General features: G+C 31.8%; 1 protein-coding gene across 9 annotated transcripts in view; it reads right to left on the minus strand.

Annotated features, from left to right (window-relative positions):
* The window catches only part of FOXP2 (forkhead box P2), a 554,125-nt gene that overhangs the window by 317,502 nt on the left and 215,318 nt on the right, over positions 1-21,305 (minus strand). The gene's annotated exons all lie outside the window — the stretch shown is intronic.

Below are 21,305 nucleotides of genomic sequence, written 5' to 3' on the forward strand. Positions count from 1 at the left end.
ATTTTAATTAAAATATTTAACATTTATAGATTAAGATACATATATGACATATAATAAAGTATATAATAAATATATAAATGTGTGTATGTATATATGTGTGTGTATATATATATTACTGTACATATACACACATATATATATTTACATGTTATTCTTCAAAGACAGCCTAGTAGATACATCCAGAAAAAAGTACTCTATAATTTGGTTATGCATAAATTGTTAATAGCTTAGGGAGCTCTTAATGGTATTTTCTATAATCAACACTTATAAACTATTATTACTTGGTTTAAATGGCTGTTATCAAACCAAGGTCACAGTTTTATCAGACCTAGGGCATATGTAAGTCTTCTTATTTATTTTAAAATTAAGCTTGTTTTCTTTTATAATATCTGTAAATTAACTGATTTAAAAGTACTCAAGGTCAAATTAATTTTTTTAAACTAATATGAAATTGTTAATCTGTAATCTATGATTTTTACGTGATTATAGCTGTTTAAAATTTCATAATAGGAACACTGTGCAACCATAAGTTAACTTAAAAATCATTTAAAATTTTATTATAAACCTATCGATGGTCATTCTTCTCTGCTTCTTTGATCAACTTTAAGCTGGTATTTATAACAATAATATAAACCCCATAATTATGCAGCCAAATGTTAAAAAGGTACATTGGGATTCTAAGGTAAATACAATATAAGAGCATTACTCGTCTTTATTTGAAACAAGGCTACTGATGAGAATATAATATTTTTGACATTTGTCTTAAGTCTACAGTAGCCCCACTTCCATATGGTATAATACAGATATAAGCTTTACTTTAAGCAATTGAACTTTTCACACCCTCCAAAGCCACAAAAATCAGACGGTTTGTGGTTTTTGCAGCTGGTGCACTATACTCATTTTGGGTAGTGTCATATGAAAAATATTTCACTCTCAAGCCTTAGACAGAATCAGTCATTAATGAAATGCAGGCATTACAATGAGATCATATGAAGTATAGATTTCAACAGCCATACTAGGAACACTAAAGGAACTCAGAACATGAACAGAAATCAAGTTCTTAATGCCAGAAAAGAAAGAAAGAAGAAGTATTAAGGAATGCCTTCACAGACTTAGCATTTACTTTGAAAACGACTGTTAGCCACTACCTTGAAAGAAGTTTTAGTTTAAGCATTTGCAGACTAAATAATCATAAGTTGGATATAGAATAACAAAAAGTAACTTAAGACATAATGGTACATCACAAGATTATTCATCATAATATACAACTATCAAAATCAAAAAATGATTTGCCTAATACAACATATGGAATCTACTTACTTAATAAAATCGGCTGTCATCAGTCTATACCATTTTAAAGTAATGTCCTATTTGGGACACATCCAATTTCACCATTGTTTATTTTTATCGAAATATTTTGAGAAAACTATACAATTTAACAGCAGTATCGCAACACATTCTTTCAACTAGAAACTGGTACAAAAATACTATTTTTAGTATTCCTATTTTTGAAAGAATAAAAAAACATTGTTTTATATTTCTTGTCACAACAAATTGTCTTCATTCTAAAGTAAAGCAACTTTAAATATTTCTACTTCCAATCCATTTCCCTGTTTATGCAATTAAAATGCACTCATTTTACAAATGGAGTAGATTCTTACAGAATAAAAAGGGAAATGGTGGTGAAAAAAGAACACAATAAAAAGGGAATATGTTTGTGCATGTGAGCTTGAATTTGTGTATGTCCACTAGATTAATTTTTATCTTTTAATATCATTTTTTATTTCTCTTTACACAAGGCAATATAAAAGAAATTGGGAAAAATGATTATTTTACCATTATTTTAAGCCCTAATGTAAACAGTTTCCATTTAGTTCATAAAGATTCAACTGGAATTTGGAAGTCCTATATTTAGGTAACAATTTCATTATTTTAAGTATTGATTAACAGAATAAATACTCTGTGTATTCTTAAGAAAATATGTCTACAGTAAATATGAAAAAGCCCTACATTTCTCTACATCTGTTATCCATAAAATCTTTATGTGTCTCAGGCATGCCACCTGGCACTAAACCCCAGCTTACACTTGGAACACTGATTAACTGAAATAGTGCACAGTGCACTAATACAATATAAAAATGTCCCAAATGAAGAGTAAAGTTGTACCATACTATGCTTTCCAAGTAGTATGTTGGCATCCGATGGGGAATCATAGATTTTCTTCTTGCTGTGGGGTGCTGTGCTAATGTTAATGTTATCTTTGTAACACGATATTGGGTACAACAAAGTACAGACCACAGCTACGAAGCTTTGTAACTGGGTGTAGGATTTCCCCACTACCCCTGTTTTTGTCATGAACTTAGATATTCATAAAAGTATCACAGAACTGAAGCCCAAAATCACAAGTGTAGCAGGCTGATGGTAGATTGTAAGTATCTTGGAGAATTACCATGTCTTATAGTTCTTTTCTCTTGATACTACACCCTGCCCTCTAGTTCAATCTGATAAACAAGTAGTGACTGGGAATCATATGCCAGGTAATGTTCTAGACACACTTAGATCATGTTAATGAATGAAACAGACAAAATTTCCTGCCATCATTAGCTTATATTCCAGGGAGAGAGATAGACAATAAAAAACAAATTTGCAAAAATCCCTGACCTCATGAGGCTTACATTCTAGCCAGGAATGATAGACAACAAACAAAATAAATGAGAAAATTATATAGAATGTTCAATGACGGATACAATGGATAGAGCAAATGAAGCGGGACAGAACTAGGGAAGGAAGAATATACTGCATTTTTAAATAAAATGGTCAGGCAGCCGCATTCAGGTGACATGTGAGTAAATATTTAAAGAAAGTAAACGAGTTAGCCATGCAGATATCTTGAGGAAGCACATTCAAGGCAACAGACAGCACAGAGGCCCTAAGGTGAGAGAAGTACATATACAAATTACATGTCACCATTCAGTCAAGAACAATCTTTTTAAGCATGAATTGTCTGGTAGATATAAAAAACAATCGTGGCATAATATAAATCATTATTGGTTTCCTTTTATATTTAACATTTATTGGACAACCTCAGGGGGTAGATCACTTAGTAATATGATGTTAACTCTCTCTAATTCTCTTTTTCTCCCGTTCTTCCTCTACTCATTTTGTCTTCCCCCATCTTTTTTTTTCACCTCTTCATCCCACATAAATGAGCAGTAATACAGACAGAAGGAAAAATGCACTGAACTTGGAATAAGAATGAATGAATTTTTATTAACAGTTCTGCTCCTAACTATCTAGGTTAATTAAGCAAGTTTCTTTGTTTATCTGAGAAAAAGTTTCATTAATAACATGGGGTGGTAGCAAGGAAAGAGGTGGATAGAATAATCCCTCAAAAATTGCTGAGAATAAAATGTTATAATTATCGGGAACTGTTTGCTAAGCCACAAAGAACTACACAGAGTACATATGGACAATATTGGGTTCTAATGATAACATTTAAAAAATACTTGCTAATCCCCAAGTTATGGTAACAGGGATGATAAAGAAAAAAGTACAGAAAAGTTACTGATTAATAAGTTATTTTTAAGATTATCTATACCACCAAAATTCAGTTAGTACTTTAAGCATTTTATATTGCTGAACATTTTCTAGTCTATAGAGTATAAGAACATAGTAAAATTCTCTTCAAATAAATTGATCAGATATAAGAAATTAAAAATTAATAAAATTTAGTAATTGCATAGTTCATTATCATATAACCATTAATCCTTTCTCGGGAAACCCTTTTTTAAATTTCCTTAAAGTTTTTCTTCAATGCTGGAATAGAGACTATGAACTGAGAATATAGTTTACAGGCAGGGAACTGTTGAGAAGACAAACTCTTGACAGGTATAGCCACAGTAGGTAGGAAATAACTTTGAGGTGAAACATATACAAACTCAAGATTCACATATCAATCAAGCTGTATGAGTGGGAAAGTTTTTGAGGCCAGCTGACAATAGATATTCAAAGCCTTAAAAATGGATATCATTGAACTTATAATTAACTTAGGTATTTATCTAACTTCTGGGTATTTACCTAGAGTCTTTTCTAAACTTTTTATAAGTAAATGCTTTTATAAATGTGGTAAGATAAAATATGAAAATATCCAATGATTACGAAAGCCTGTTTTCAAGAAGTTGAAATATAAAAGGCCACAATCAGAACTAAACTATATTGAACAGAATTTTATGTCGAGGTACTTAAGAATGATTACTTAAATACTATCACATGTCATAATGTAGACAATTTTAGAGATTTAGATATTTGAATTTCAGAAAATTAAAGGAATAATCAAAATGGAAGTTTTTGTTGGTGATTCTAAGCTCAAGATGGCTCTTTAACATACAAAAGTAATAGCAATATCTTACAGAACTTTGTGAATCAATGAGCAGTAACACCTTGCACATATGTAAAGCCTCTGGCAAGGAATCTTATAGCCTCAAAGGACTTAGTTACCCATTTTATCAAGGTGCAAAATAAAGCGTAAAGGAGGTTAAGTCCCAGGACAGGAATAGAACCCTAAGTTCCTGATAATCAGCTTCCAAACTAGTAAGAATTTAGATTTTGGCAGTGATTCCTTTGAGCAGTCAAAACTACTGCCAGGTGGGTAAGTTTATGAGCAGACTATAAAACGTAGTGTTGGCCTGGCAGCTGATCCAGTCAGGGTGTAAACCATAAAGGTGAAGAATGGGAAAAGATTCCTGAAAAATGGCCTAACAAACTAATGAGGGGGGGAACATTTTTCTTTAGCTCTTTGAGTTAGGAATCAAAAATGAGACCTGGAAAATAAAATACAAAGAAGCCCTCCTCTGAATCAGAGAAAAGGAATTAACTGATGGATAGACGGACTATTTTTTATGATTATTATAGTTGTTATGGAATATCAACACCTAGTAGTATGATTTTCTGAGCAGTAAATTATTTTTAAATATATGTGATGCTCATAGTAGAGAAATTATCTCATGGATACATTGTTACATTCCCCCCCACTCCCCCACCCCCACACCGCATCGCATGTGGGATCTTAGTTCCCAGACCAGGGATCGAACTCGTGCCCCCCGCAGTGGAAGCATGGAGTCTTAACCACTGGACCACCAGGGAAATCCCTGTTTGTTTGTTTTTAACAATCCTGGAGATATCTATTTATCTATCTAAAGATGATATGTTGATGGCATTAGAAAAATTGAGTTTAGGCATATTTTATATCATAGTCTAACTTCCAACTTCATCCTTGCCTATTGATATCTTGGCTGCTGATAAAAACATGGAAGTTTCAACATTTTTGACTTTATTTGATTTTAAGAAGAAAATAAGGAATACATCCATAAAAATGGTGTAGTTTCAGAAGATGCTGGATGTGTTTATTTAATGCTAAGTAACTGTTTACACTTTCCTGGTAGTTAAAAACAATTAAAGATATAATTTATTCTCCCAATCAAGAGAAATTAAAAGAAAAGACAGAAGTTTAAAATACAGTACATGGAAGCATTTAGCTTATCTTTTTTTCTTTTTATTAACATTTATTTTATTACATATTATATATCACTATTAAATATTAACATATTATATAACATAACATATTACACATTATTAACAAAATATCATTCAAAATAATGCATCCTGAAATAATTTCATCCTCAGGGCTTTTCATTACTCTTACTCTTACATCAACAAAATTTCTATAATATTTAGTAGTCATTTCTTAAGAATTCATCACAGAAGTACATTTACCATTGTCTCTAAACTTTTTAATTTTTAAAAAATTTTTATTGGAATATAATTGCTTTATAATGTGTTAGTTTCTGCTGTATAGCAAAGTGAATAAGTTATATGTATTATATCAGTTATATGTATTCATATAGCCCCTCTTTTTTAATTTCCTTTCCATTTAGGTCACCACAGAGCACTGAGTACGAGTTCCCTATACTACACAGTAGGTTCTCATTAGTTGTCTTTTTTATACATAGTAGTGTATATATATGAATCCCAATCTCCCAATCATCCCACCCACTCTTCCCCCCTTGGTATCCATAAGTATGTTCTCTACATCTGTGTCTCTGTTTCTGCTTTGTGAATAAATTTATCTGTACCAATTTTTCTAGATTCCACATATATATACATACATAAATATTATATGGCATTTTTTTTTCTCTTTCTGACTTACTTCCCTCTGTATGACAGTCTCTGGGTCTATCCACGTCTCTGCAAATGGCACTGCTTCATTCCTTTATATGGCTGAGTAATACATTTAGCTTATCTTTAAGGATATTTTCGATGTTAAGTACAGGTATTAATTAAAATTCAAATATTTGATGAAACAAGATAATCTATCCAAAATAGCAAGTCTAAGAGATCTTTGAACTTCATATGATTTCACTGATATTTACAAGAGAAAGTTAAAATTGCAGAAGTTTAATTCTACGGGGTGGTGAGGGAACAAACACAAGGGAGTAACATTTTAGCTGCAAAACTAATGTTTCAAAAATCAACCTTTGTAACTGTAAATTTCAAAAAGTACTATCAACAAACACCACCAACTACAGAATCACACCTCAGTGGTTAAGAGAAGCCTCTAAGTTATATATTGTAAAAAGGCAAGTGAGGCACTTGGCAGACTTATTTTCCTCAAAAGGTTGTAAAAGTCAACCCAGGGCAGCAAATTCGAATTAAAGATAAAAAAAGTATATGCCTGGGTTTGAAGTTGAAAATTAAATAGAACATATGATGAATATTCAGTTGGGTGATACAGAGAGTAATCAAAGAAAATACATGTATCATCCACTTCAGCACTTTATTTTTTTGTCACCACAACACAAGGTCTATAATTTTCTATATGTATCTTTGTGTGTTTATACATTATGGGTCACATTTTTTCCCAGCAACACACAGATACTGTTATAATACATGCAACTCTGTGTCCAACTTATGGAATCACTGTCTTCACAATTCAAGTGAAACCAAGCAATAGAATAAGATGGCTTTTGGGGATCAGAAGAAATCATCATCCTATAGTCTCCTCTAACAGCCCTAACACAAATAAAAAGATTGTTCTACTAGTATTTCTTTAATGAAATCATTGGGTTTAAATGATATTACTTAAATAGTATTGGGAATGAAGGAGCAATTTCTAGACTTTTTTGACTGAATTGACTATAGAGACTAGACACTACTAGTTGCTATTTAGATTCAGATGACCAAGGTGGTTGCTTTTTCTTTGTTTTAAATTGTGAAAAACGTGATGGAAAAAAACCAAGGCTATAGATGTAAGGCAGAAACCAACTATTTCAGAAACACAAACTCAATTATATTCAAATACTACATAAGATATAAAAAAGTATAAGAATTCTTATCTTGTAAAGCAGGTTTGTATAAATCAGGTAAATATTATGTGGTCATAAAAAATAGCATCTTTCTTTGAATACATTATAGAGCACTATATTCCCTCCAAAATGAAGAAAGGGTACTCTTTTTATACAGAGATGTGTAAATGAACACAATCGCACAAGTAATTTGACCTTTAGCTAAGCAAGGATTTGCTGTTGGAGAATCAAGAAATCTCTCCCAGGCCTATCACCTCAGAAGGGCTACTCACCCAGCTAAGCCTGAAAGAAAGTAAAGCTTCTGGAAACATTCTGCATTGGACCCATGATGGGGGATTGTGGCAATAAACCAAACCTAAAAGAAAAACTAAACACATGAAAGGAACAGGGTAGTTCTCATCAATCATTTTCTTCCTTAGTCATTTGTCTATAATTTTAAAAGCTCACAGAAAGCAAAAAAATAAAATAAAAAAATTTAAAAAATTATACTCATTATTATATTTCTAATGATCACAATAATACTTAAATTCTTAATACACTGAAGTTGAAAGAGGGAATCATTAAGATAAAGCTCATTTATCACATTGTCATATACCGTGTGGCACTCTGTTTTGTTAAGTCAAAGTCATGCTCCTAGTTTCTAAACTTCAAACAACTGAAATACCACAACATTCATAAAACAGAACTGAGCTACTGGGAGTAGGAAAAAAATACAAAAAGGTAGCAGACCTCAACAGCAGATAGTAAAATTAACATTTCAACAGCTCTTGCCTTTCATCTCAGTCTCTATAGTACATTTTTTTTTTCTGGAAAAGGTAAGATTTAGTTTAGAAAGATGCAGAATTACATAAAACATCTGGAATATGGGACAAGAAATATTGGCTTATTATCCCTTGTGGACCCTCTCTATGAAAAATTTAATAGATCTGTTTTAGTAGTTTTAATCTCCAGAGCACCTCAAGCTATGTTATAGAAACATCATCTTGGTCATTTATATTAGAAAGAACACCTGGTGATGAAAGAAAACGTACTCTCTTTTAAATTGTGAGTGCTTTTTCTTTAATAATCTAACTTTTCATCAAATATGTATATAGATGTGTATGTGCATATCTGTAAACATCCTGCTTAGAATTTAGTCTTTGCATCTTTGTGACTGGGATTTTAAATCCTGAATTTACCAAAAATGCAGTCTTTTTTAATATTCTACAAATTAATGATTTTGCCTTAACGCTGACAATTACTCATTGTATAATGCAGAGTTAAGTTAGATAAATTTCATGATGTGAACACTAAAATGCCATTTATGTTGGTCCTGGAAACAAATAACACTGATGATTCTTAAAAGTTAAAAAGTATGTTTTTTAACACATTTTCTTGTTCTGTAATACTTTCTAAATGATAGTTTTAATATTTATTGTTAATAATAAAATGCTTTTTAGTTAATACTACAATAATATTCATGGCTGAAAATAGTTAATAACTTTCAGCATTAAATTTTGTTACTGAAAAACTTATTGCTAGTAAAAATTTAATATTGAGAATGTGTGCATCTAAGGAAGATTGAGTGATGAAGTCATTTGCCATGAGAATTTATAAAAAAAGAATTTAAAAAATTTCACCGTTACATTCTTTTACTGTAAAATCATATTTTATTGTGAAATTTTAAAATTGAGTTTCAGTGTATTTGCATATTAAAATTAGAGAAAATTCCACATAATTGAAAATATAATAAAACACTCATTTTTAAGTGATCTTTTAAAATTGGCACATTATACCATAGCTATGCTATCATTAATAACACTCAAAATATGTAATGGGCCTCTACATATTCCAATTAAAAATAGAAGTCCTTAAAATATTTGAGTATTTATAGTCTATAAAGATTTTCAGGGACATTTTTATTAATTTGACACAGATACGCCTTCATTTCTAATGTTACAAACCTGAATCATTTTAAATGCAATTAAAAGTGGTTATGAAAGAGTGTGGACTTCCTTGTGAAGTAGGAAATCACTCTTGTGATTAACATGCAAACGAGCTCATGCTGGCAGAATAGATTGGGGTTTTAAAACCCCAATTACTTTTGTATGATTATCTATTTACCAGTACACAGTCTATTTTCATTTTTCATCTAATACAAAATCGGCTTGCTTACATTTTTAGCACAGCAATTAATATTTACAGTAATTATGACATCAAGCACTGCTGAGAACTCCAAGTAAATCACTTACTCCAATCTTTTTTTATATATGATTAATATCCTTTCATAATTTAATGTTTTATATGAGGTTACCATTATATAAAAATCAAAATTAAAAACCACTTTCTTTTTTGATTTAAATTTAGTTATAACACATATTTTTGGAATATTAGTGAGATGACTATTGTTATAAAATGAAAACCCAAATTTTTAAATGTGATGAGAATAATATGTAAAAACATTTTAATTGTTCATATTAAAAAATAAATATATATTGAGAACAATAAAATATGTCCTATGAATCTTTTCTTTTTAAAAGTAGTAACAGACAATTCTAAACTTTCACTAACACGCTTTGATTCATACCTGCTATGTACTGCACACATACACATTTTTCCAGACTTCTAAAGAAAATTATAATGCATTAATGACAGGAACCATGGTAATGGAAAAAAGGTCACCCTCTCTTGAACACCTTCTGTTTTAAACCATTATATATAAAGACATTCGAGAAAGCAAAGAATTAAAAGCCAGCCTTTGTGCAACCCATTACTGAAATATTATAGAATAATCTATATCAAATGTAGAGGAACAGCAGATTCTTTTGGATCTAAATTAACTGCAGCCATAGAAACGCTTTTATGCTTATTATGTATCTGCATGTTGATTCAATTATTAAAAGAACACCTGACAGCATCAGACTTATTTAATTGAATTAATTAAACTGGATGAATAATCACTGAATTCCTTTTGTGTGAAATTTGTCCTGAAAAGTAACACTGGCATTTGGAAATTGCAAGTAATTTGCATGGTGAAATACAGTGAACATGGAAATCTCCTATTTCACTATGCCAGGGTTTTTTCCCCCCTTCTCATATAAGACAAATGAACAGATTCTTGCAGTGGATATTCTCCTTTTACAGTACAGATTTATGAATACGTTTTATCAATATATCATTAAGCAATTTTTCAACAATTCCCTCAGTATCACAATTTAAGTTTTTCTCCTATGGTGAAAAATATTATGCAAACTGTCACTTTTGCAAAAGAGATGATATGACACCAATGTATCCTTGAACCTACAAGGTAAGAAACTCTTGTTTCAAGATGGATTACTAACACACTTATTTTCTCTATAATAAAAATGTAACTTTGTTTAAAGTTAGAAGTGAAAACTACTTCAAAATAATACTATAACAGAGCAGTTAGTTATCTACCACACACATTTTTTTGTAGGAGGTGTTTGTTTCTTTTATGATTAAAAGTTTAAGGCTTATGCCTAACATACATATGATATTCAGCATTTTATTAAGATAAATATTTGCAATTTGTTTACATGAATGATGATTTTAGATATTTATTTTCAAAAGAACAACAGCAGTAAAACTTCCTATACATACATTTTCCCTGAGTCAAGTTCACAGATAAACTAAAAGGAGAATTGTACAAGGTCTGTTTTATCTGTCATTCAAAATAAACAAAACTGACAACATTTCAACATATTCTTAAGGCACTCACTTGCTGCACTTGTAACTTCTGGCCATCAGGTTCTTCATCATCACCCGGCGGGCGGGGGAGGTGGCATCATTTCATATCCTTATATCCTTATAGCCACATACTTATATAATTTTCTTTAACCACACATGCCACTGGGAAGATGCATCACTATCTGCTATTGCTAATTCATTATTGAGCATAAAACTTGGTGAAATACTGATGCTTGGTTAATCTTTAAATATACACATCCACATAAGTTGCACTTCAATATATCAATGTGTGTTGAGCAATCTTTTTTCTTTTCTGCTGTGAAAGAACTATTGTACTTGCACACCTGAGATGATAATCACTCTATACCATTTTCGTCATGCCTATTATTTAGGAGAGACTGTTTACCATAATAAATTATGGTATTTGAAATCACACACCATTTAACATGTACATTCCTCAGATGAATGAACCTTTTAAATATTCAGGCTGACCATACTTGAAATTTGTTCACTTTAAAATTATGCTTGATCCCTTCAACCTTTGATCCACATACCTTCTTCATATTAGCCTCATTTTTGAACTTCCTTGGCATTTCCCCAGACATATTTCTGTCTGAATGGTCATATTTAGCACAGTTAAATCTCATGTGTGATACAGCATTATTCCTTCCAAAATAAAATTAACTACAAAACATAATACAGTATTTATAAAAAATAATTCCTAAAGTGACTCAAGTATTAAATGAAACTGCTTTCTGTCATATTAAAATTTCTAGAATTCTGATAAATTGTTTCTTTGTGATCTAAATTACAAACATGATAAATATACAAACTTTTACAAAATACTTTGTAAAAAAATCTATGCCTTCGCTTTAGTACCCATATTAATAACCTTAGTGGTTAGATTTTTATTTTACATAAATCATACAAAATACATTGGCATTACACCCCATTCCTAATACCAGTTTATTATAGCTTTATTTCATAATATTGGATGTGGAAATGGAAACAGTGCCATCATGTGATACTTTTCAGGGTACTTCACTTCTTATATTCTCAAAGCCTGAGCATATAGCTACTATACAAATAAAAGAGTTCATAGAAAAGCAAGGAATGGCAATGTAATTCATCACCCAGTACTTTGCAACCACATCCTGTGTTCATGCTTTTGTGTAAAATATTAGGAACAGCTTTTGAATCTTCAAAGATAAACAAGTATAAAGTCAGTACTTGTCTTTGTGTATAATATATACACAAACACACACAGAGACACCCTTAATTAAAAATCTACTAATTGTTTATTCTAGCTCATAAAACCTTGTGCATTTACAATCAATTTCAATCTTAAAAATAAGAAAGTGTCACTTCAAAAATGGAGTAAATTCATTATTCTAATTAGCAAAAACCAGTAGTTAGGAAGAGGGGAAAATCAGATGGCATGTAAGTATCAACTCCAACCCCCCAAAAACTTGTATCTAAAATTGAACCCAGTTTCTCCATAGTTTTTCTTTTCCTTTAGTCAAGGTACATGGATATTTTTGCACTAACTTAAGAACTAAGCAACATGAACTAAAATATTAGATTTGACCTGAGTTATTTATTTCCATTTCAAAATCAGCTCTGAAAACCATGTGGAATTCAAAAATCTATAATAATCCTGCATAAGTATGAAATTGTGCACTACAAACGATCCTTGCCCTATTTCTTATAATTCACTCTGTTAAAAAATAGCTTCTTTTAGTGAGAGGTGTAAATTTGGGAGCTACTCTCTCTTACTTCCCAGACGTATTTTATACAAACAGAATTGCATTTTAAGGACAGGTGTGTATTGTTCAAACACTAATATAAACAGTGCTAACCTAGGATTAAAATAGAAAAGATAAATCAATTTTTATTTATTAATTTTAATGACTCATGGTTGATCTACAGCACATTTCATTATAGTACACACACAATCCAAGGCATTTCAGTTTAAATTACCCAAAAGTGAGAAAATTAAACTACTATGCAAGATTTAAAACTTCTGATGACTCTAAAACAGTAGTTTTAAAATAATTACCCTAAATCGAATTCTTCTGCATATCCTTTGTGATATGCTGTAGCACAATACTTAAAATTTCACACAAACTGGATACAATGAAAGACCGGAGAAAAAGCCTGAGAAAACTTTATTCACACAAGTGTAAGTGCAGCTTCTTGTTTTTTGAATGGTGAAAATAACCTCTAATCATAGAAGCCTGAGGAGATCTTAATTATAGTCACTGAAAAAATTAAGTGAGGAAAATTTTAGCAGTAGGAAAAAGGTAAAAGTAGATGTGATTTATTAAACTCTTTGGTTCTAAAAATTCCTCTCTTTCTAGACTAAACTAAAACAGAAGTTACCAATTGGTAAACAACTCTTCAAATGAATAATTGCTTCTAGGTGAATAGTGGACTTGAGGATTACACTAAAACCTTTTATTATTATCACTATTACTCTTTCTCCAAGTAACATGAGGTATGGACTCACTGGCAGGTGTTTTATTTGGAAACAGTGCTGTTCCTCAGAGAAGAGACTCTATTTTCTTATTCCAAAACTGGTTTGCAGACTTTTGTCTTGTGGTAGAGAGGAACCTAGAGAACCAGAACTATTCTTTTTTCCTCGTGAATGTATCTTCCATAAATTTTTTAGTTCTTCCAAACTGCACTGATCCTGATCTTTCAATAGTTCTTTCAGAGAAGTAAGTGACAGAAGACTTTTGAAGGTTTTCAATAATGTGACATGTTTTTCCTTCTAGGGTAATATTTACCATTGATATTCTACATTTTCAGCCGTGGAAGAAGAGTCAGCATCACCAACTCTTTTAAACTCAGTTCCTGACTGATGTTTTACAAACACAGAACTCTAGGAAACAGCATCCAGGGAGTTATAAATGGGGCAATGAATTTCTTCACCCAACCCATCCTTATTTTTAACATTATATTTGAGTCTCAACTTTCCTTACTTCTAGACTGGCAGTATTTGGAGTTAGGAGACGGAGAATAAAGCAGAGTTACTCAGAGAAGACAAAATATGTGAAAAATGCTGATTTGTGAAGCAGTTATTTCTAATAAGCCTTCAGTGTACCAACCCATACTAACAGATAAAAAATTATAAATCAAGACATAAATTGTATTTTATATAGCTGTATCTTTAAAACATTAATAGCAATACCCCCACCTGAAAATTAGTGATAGAACCCTGCATAGCAGCAATTTGTTACTGATTGTCCAAATCACCACAGTTTGTTACACAATTATAAACCCATTTCATGATGGAAAAAAAATTATCCCTAGGTTAAGGTAATAAATTTTACTCTTCTAGAAGGGAAAAACAAATAACTTTGTCTACTAAATTATTAAATTATTTAAGTAACGATAAAAGTTGCATGTGTCCATATTCATTTCATTAAACAGCTTTTACCTGCATCATTCACGCTTCTCTAACAGCCCCCCTACACACACACACACACACACACACACACACATCTACACAGAGAGAAAACAATTTGGTGAACTTCACTGGGACTAATCAAGTCTGTTGGCAATTTAATGGGTAGATATGCCTTTCCGTTAGTTACTACAGAGTTGTCATTTGTTGCACATATGATATGCGACTGTTGAAAATGTCAGAAAAGGACTTGATGCACTGATTCTAGTTAAGAATATTTGACATTTTATAAGAAAGTAATGTTATTCCTTGGAGAAAATGAACAAAGCCTTCCTAGCCTGAGTAGAAGGTGACAAATTTTCTTCCGCGGCCAACCAAATGCCCAATTCTCATATTTCTTGGCGCGGTAGCCAAGAAAATTAACTTTTATACATCAAGCTTCATCTTCGTGCTTCATCTTTATGCTTCATCTTAGCTATTATTCCTGACACACTCTTTAATTCATCTATGGTTATATATACATATTGAAAGATCCTCTTTATATTTGATCATTATGATTTTTTTCCTCTTTTAACCTTTATTTGCATCATTTTAGCCTGAGACTTATGTCCAGTAAGGGAACTTAAAAACACATTATGATAGCATATAATCATAGGTTCAGGTAGTATAAATTAAATTAAATTAAATTAAATTAAATTAAATTATTATAAATTCAATTCAATTATAATTCAAATGTTTATTTTTACAGTTTACATATTATTTTTGAGCCTTGAGAGGTTTATTTTTCCTGTGTATTATAAAGTATTTCATAAAGTTATGTTCCACTGAGATCTGTATTCCAATTATTTACAGCTGATGATAATTTAATAAAAATATAATAAAGAAACTTCATCATGGACTTAGTGCCACCCCAGGACTTCACAGGAAGAAAGGATGCAAAGACAATTCTCATTCAACAACAACTTATGGGAGAAATTGGTAAAACTGTATTAGATTCCTATTTATCTAAGATAGGTATAGAAGGAGGTTGGGGTTGGGGTATAAAACATTTCATAAATTTAAAACATTACCTTTCAAAGAGCAAGCATGGTATATACAGAAGGCATCTGTAAAATTAGAAGGTAATTTTAAAACTTTAAAAACTTCATCTAATTCCTTTCTTCAGTGTGCATCCACTCATATAAACTGTCAAGTTTTCTTCCCCCACAACAGAATTACTTGAATTTAATATATCAAAAATTTTCACCAAACTGATCTCAACCCAACAAATCTCTGGACAGAGAGTTACTTCAATCTGTCCTCAAAAATAACTTAATGAACTCCGAGGCTCATTTCCGTCCATTGAGACATTAGAACTTACGATCACAAAGGTATTAATTTTAAGGAGCCTATTAGTTTATAAGCTCATTCAGCCTCCTAGTAGACTATAGTTGTCTTTTTTAAAAAAAATTGTGTTCTCATAGTGTGTCTTTTATAGGATGCCATCAAAGCTAAATTAAAATGTTAAATAATGCCAGTCCTACATCCTGAATCTTTTTGACTTGTGCTTTAAAAAAAATAAAACTCAAAAATACAGAAAAAAATTTTAAAACACTCCTCATACTCCCATTTAAAAAAAACAATTATGTATAAAGAAATGCCACTGTACATCTAATTTCAGCCTTTTGTCCCCCAGAGGTAACCACTATTAAAAATTTGAGTCATATTTTCCCTTCTTCTTAAATTTAAACAGCTGGCAGCTGCAAATATACATATAGTCACAAGACCACATGTATACAATTTTGTTTTCTAAAACATAATCCAGCTTTTTTACCAGACAATGTAATGTGTAATAGACTATTGCTCTTTTTTTAAAAAAAGGAAAGGCTGTCAGTAATTATTCACTGCTGATGCACTTTTGGATTTTTTTCTGTTTTTTTTTTTTTTTTAATTTTTATAAACAGTGCTATGCCGTTGCCTATACAGTTACCTTAGTTTATTTCGGTGAGGAGGTGGTGTCCAGAGAATATCAACAGAAATTGTTGTCAAATTTATCATCTCTTCCTTATATAAAAAGCATATCTTTATTGACAATAAATAAGATGAAAGGCTGTCCTCAAAGCTAATTTGTGTACCTCTAATAATCTCCTCCTCTACAGGTTACTTTACGACTCTTATGAGTCTCTTGACAGTCGCAAAATATTTCCTTCCATCATTCTGCCAATATTTCATGCAAAGATATTCATTGAGACATATGTATAGCCATATAATATTTCCCCTTCAGTTACAGTCTTTCGTTATTCTTGCCATGTTTCACACATGCCTCCTCAGTCAGACTGAAACTTTTCAATGGTAGACCATCAGCTGCTAGACAAAGAAACAGGTGCACAAATAGCCATCCTAAGTTAAAGCTTAAGTCTAATGATGTTTTAAAATGAGTAAAATGAAAGCATAAACATCATGACATTTGGATAATATTTATTTAAGTATTATCAGAAAAAAATAAACCTATAAGCTCAAATCAAATGTAACAAGAATTATTCCTTGTGATGAATTAAACCAACCAAAATCAAACTGAAGCAGAGAAAAGTTATCCATACGTAACTACACTTGAAAGAAAAACTAAAGTAACTTGAAAGAAAACAACTCTGAACAACTTGAAAGAAAAAATGAAGGAACTAACAAATATTAAACTCAAATAATGAAAGGTAGGGCACGTTTCATTATCACGTATTCATATAACGTGAAAGAGCTTGGCCCCTACTCATGAAATATATTTTGTCAGATAACCGACTTTTATTATCTAACCAAATGCTTTCATATATCTATCATCATGGGCAATAAAGTGCTACAATTTATTTTTCCAAACACCGAAAGGCAAACACCATTCAATCAGTACACAGTTCCAAAATTTAGTGTTTCTGTTTGTAAGTGTTGAAATCAAATGGAAGCTCATGATTTCAAAATAGGTTACAGATGTTCCTTTCTCTCTCAAAGTGTACACACACACACACACACACAAAACTAATTTCTTCCTACTTTTTCACTGCCATCAGTACAACATCCTAAAAGGGTGATTCTTCAGGGCTACTGAAGTGCAGAGCCACTTGCCCTTCATGTCATGAACCCAGAGAGTATATCACAGTTAGATGTGCATTATTTCAAGGGATTATAAAATGCTGTTTCTCCTGATATGAGGCTATCACTTGATGGGATATCTGTCCAGGAAGTCAGATAAACAAGTGACAATAAGGGATAAAGAGGATCTCTTTTACTATAAAGGTGATGGAACATTAAGACCTGAATTAGAGACTGTATTTTTGGTTGATTTGTTTGCTTGGTTGCTTACTGAGTTCTATACTTTTATTCTAACTAGTTCAAGTGCCTTAATTTTTTTATACATCTTAATTGAAGCATAATTGCTTTACAATGTTGTTAATTTCTACTGTACAACAAAGTGAATCAGCTATATGTGTACTTATATCCCCATATCCCCTCCCTCTTGAGCCTCCCTCCCACCCTCCCTATTCCACCCCTATAGGTCATCACAGAGCACCAAACCCATCTCCCTGTGCTATGCAGCAGCTTCCCACGAGCTATCTATTTTACATTTGGTAGTGTATATATGTCAATGCTACTCTCTCACTACATCCCATCTTCCCCTTCCTCAAGTCCGTGCTCTACTTCTGTGTCTTTATTCCTGCCCTGTCACTAGGTTCATCAGTACCATTTTTCTAGATTCCATATTATATGCATTATCATACGGTAATTGTTTTTTTCTTTTTGACTTACTTGCAAGTATCTTAAATTTTAATCTCCAGGTATACATTGTCATTTCATGTCCAAAAACAAAAACAGAACATGACGAAAAGAAAAGAGAATACAAAGTAAAATAACCTGTAATAAAATGTAGTATAAACCTACATAGTATCAGGAAATACTTACTTAACACTACTTTTTATGTGCAATAACTCCAAGATTCAAAGCACCTATTAAATGATGACTAAGTTTAACAATTAAATTGAAATTTGAGAATTTTAGTGGTACTTTGTTCGATGATTCATGTATTCACTTATTCATTCAACAAACATCTGAACAATTATGTGCCAACACTGCCAAGTACCCAGATGACTGACAGAGAAGAATGGACACATTTAGTACATTGATGAAGTATGTAGACAAAAGTTAATAATCACACAAATATATAATTGCAAACTGTGATCACGGATGTGAAGGGAAAGTCCAGGATTCAATGAGATCACTTATCAGAAAGACTTAATGAAGTCTTGGAAGTCAGAGGTTTTCTAGAGCAAGTGAATCTCTGAGCTCTCACCCCCAGGTTGAAAGGTCATTACTAAGGCAGGTGACGTGCAGGGGAGGGTAATCTACATTTACGTGAAGCCCCCAAGAAAGGCAAGCCATCTGAAGACTCTATACAGGTTAGCCAAAACTGCTACCTTTTTTTGGAACAATTAGACGTGTCCTAACCTGTTCATTTGGAAGCTAATTGCTTGAAAGTAAACGTTACTGAAATCTTTCCTCAAATTTTAACTCTGGTTATGGAAGGTGACAAGAGACAACTACTTTGAATGTTTTTTAAGAACTTTTATTGAGATATAATTGACATACCATAAACTGCTTATATTTAAATTGTACTATTTCATCTTTTTTTCCTATTAGTAATGTATATATGGCAATCCCAATCTCCCAATTCATCCCACCCCCAACCTGAGTATTTTTGTGAATTAAGTGATTATCATGCCCAGGCTCAGAGAAAAATGTGTGGTCTATCTTTATCTGGTAAAACACTGTAAAGAAGACATCACAGTGTGCCAGCCTTCACTTTGGCTTTATTATTTACCTAAAGACATTGGAGAACAAATGGTTGGATTCACAAATACCTTGCAATGAGAGCATTTTTCCTTTCTCCCAAAACGAGTATCAGCTGTCACATTAGGAGCTGCAAATTATATCATAGAGATGAACTTCAAGATCTTAAATGCCTAACCACCTCCTTTGGAGCAAATTCTGAAGTGTTTTTGCAAAAGACTTGCTGTTCCCATTCACCCTTTCTAAACCCATTCCCATGACTAGGTGGGATCAGTGACCATCTATTCAAACAGCGGTCTGATTTAGGCACCTTAATTTACAGAAACCTCAATTTTACATTCTATTTAGATAATCTGCCTAAGTCACAAATGATTTCTGAACCTTACATTCTTGCAAAAGTATGTACAAGGTTTGCACTCTTTGCTATCTAATCCTTATCAAAATTCTAGTTCAAAGAAATAATATTTATGGAGGATTGCCTAAATGACATGCAGAGCATCCATTACTCAGGCCAGAGAGTCTAAATTTTACATCTCAATCTGACCAGACCATGAATGAACTACTTCTAACTACAGATGTAATGCTTCAGTATCTCTTAAAATTGCTTTTATTGAACTTCACATTGGAGTTATCTATTTGGCACACATTGGCAGATCTCATAAGAAATGGCTTTATTTTGTCTATTAGGGGCTCCTGCTCATGCACTATACGACACAGTGGGCCTTCATGAGGACTAGGGGAAAATTCCCACAGGTCTAAGCAGCAACAATGATTCCCTCTAGAAACTGAGTGTTCTAAAAAATTTTATAGTATAAGTATGCTGCCTCCTTCAGTTTATCTGCTAAATAGATCAAAGATAGATTAGTGGTTAATCCTAGAAACAGAACAGACCTTTACAGAAAATACTACAGCTTTATTCTTTCCCTCCGCATCCTTTCCCTCTCTTTGATTCTATCCATTGCTTACTAACATGCTTTTACATTGACTAACGTCTACAAAAACCAAAGAGTCTTTAAGAGTTTTAACTAAGTTTAACTTAACTCTTTAACTTAAGGGAAATATAATGTTTGTAGATATGTATTTTGAGAAATTGCTAAAAAAAAACTTAAAGTATTTTTTAATATCCATTCTGATCACTGGATTTTAATTCCATATCTCCTACTATGTTTTTAAACCTGATGTGTGACCGAAGACCAAATAAGTCATTTTTTCACACATTTTGTACTTTCTTGAGAGCAAAAATCTAATTTGAAAGAAAAGATTTCAGAGACTACAAAAAGATGAAAATGGGACTATATGGTGTTTCATATACTAATCATCTTATAAACTTACATTCTGGACAGTGTGGGTAAATGATGGTACCAGAAACAAGAACATTCAGAGATATCTGACTTCTCTGTTGTCCAGTGTTCTGATCCTCCCTTAATATGAGGAACAAGTTATATTAAGTTGAGAACCTTTACAGACTGTTTGTCATAAGCATAAATATTAAAATTTTACAGTATTAATAAAATTTATCAGTACATAATGTTGAATAACTGGAAGTTTAACGTAAAAACATATAAATCCTCTGTTGCCAATGAATTTTATAATCTATGATAAATGATTACTAACACAGACAAATAGCAAAGAACAGATTGAAAAATAAACTGGAGGATAAGGAGAAAAAAAAGATCCATCAATACAAGCAAGCAATAATCTAATAAAAAGTTGGAAGAGAGAGCCCTGATGAATTGCAACAAATTTCCCTGAAAAAGAATAAGTAAAAAAGCTTAAAATGTGCAGAGAACGCAGATAAATAAACACTGAGCACAGGCTCGTTCAAAGAGCATGGTATCTGAATATAAAGAAAGATGGGGATATGGTCAAGAAATGATCAGAAGAAACACCTTTCAAAGGGATATTAAGAAAAAGTGAAAGCAGGAGTTGCAGTGATAGAATTGGAAGGATTTATGATGTTGAATTTTTTTTTAAAAGGAAGGTTCCAGTGACAAAAATTTCCAACAAGATATTCTCTGTATAAAGATTATGATGAACCC

Source organism: Hippopotamus amphibius, chromosome 4 (assembly GCF_030028045.1).
Source record: "Hippopotamus amphibius kiboko isolate mHipAmp2 chromosome 4, mHipAmp2.hap2, whole genome shotgun sequence".
NCBI classification, from domain to species: Eukaryota; Metazoa; Chordata; class Mammalia; order Artiodactyla; family Hippopotamidae; genus Hippopotamus; species Hippopotamus amphibius.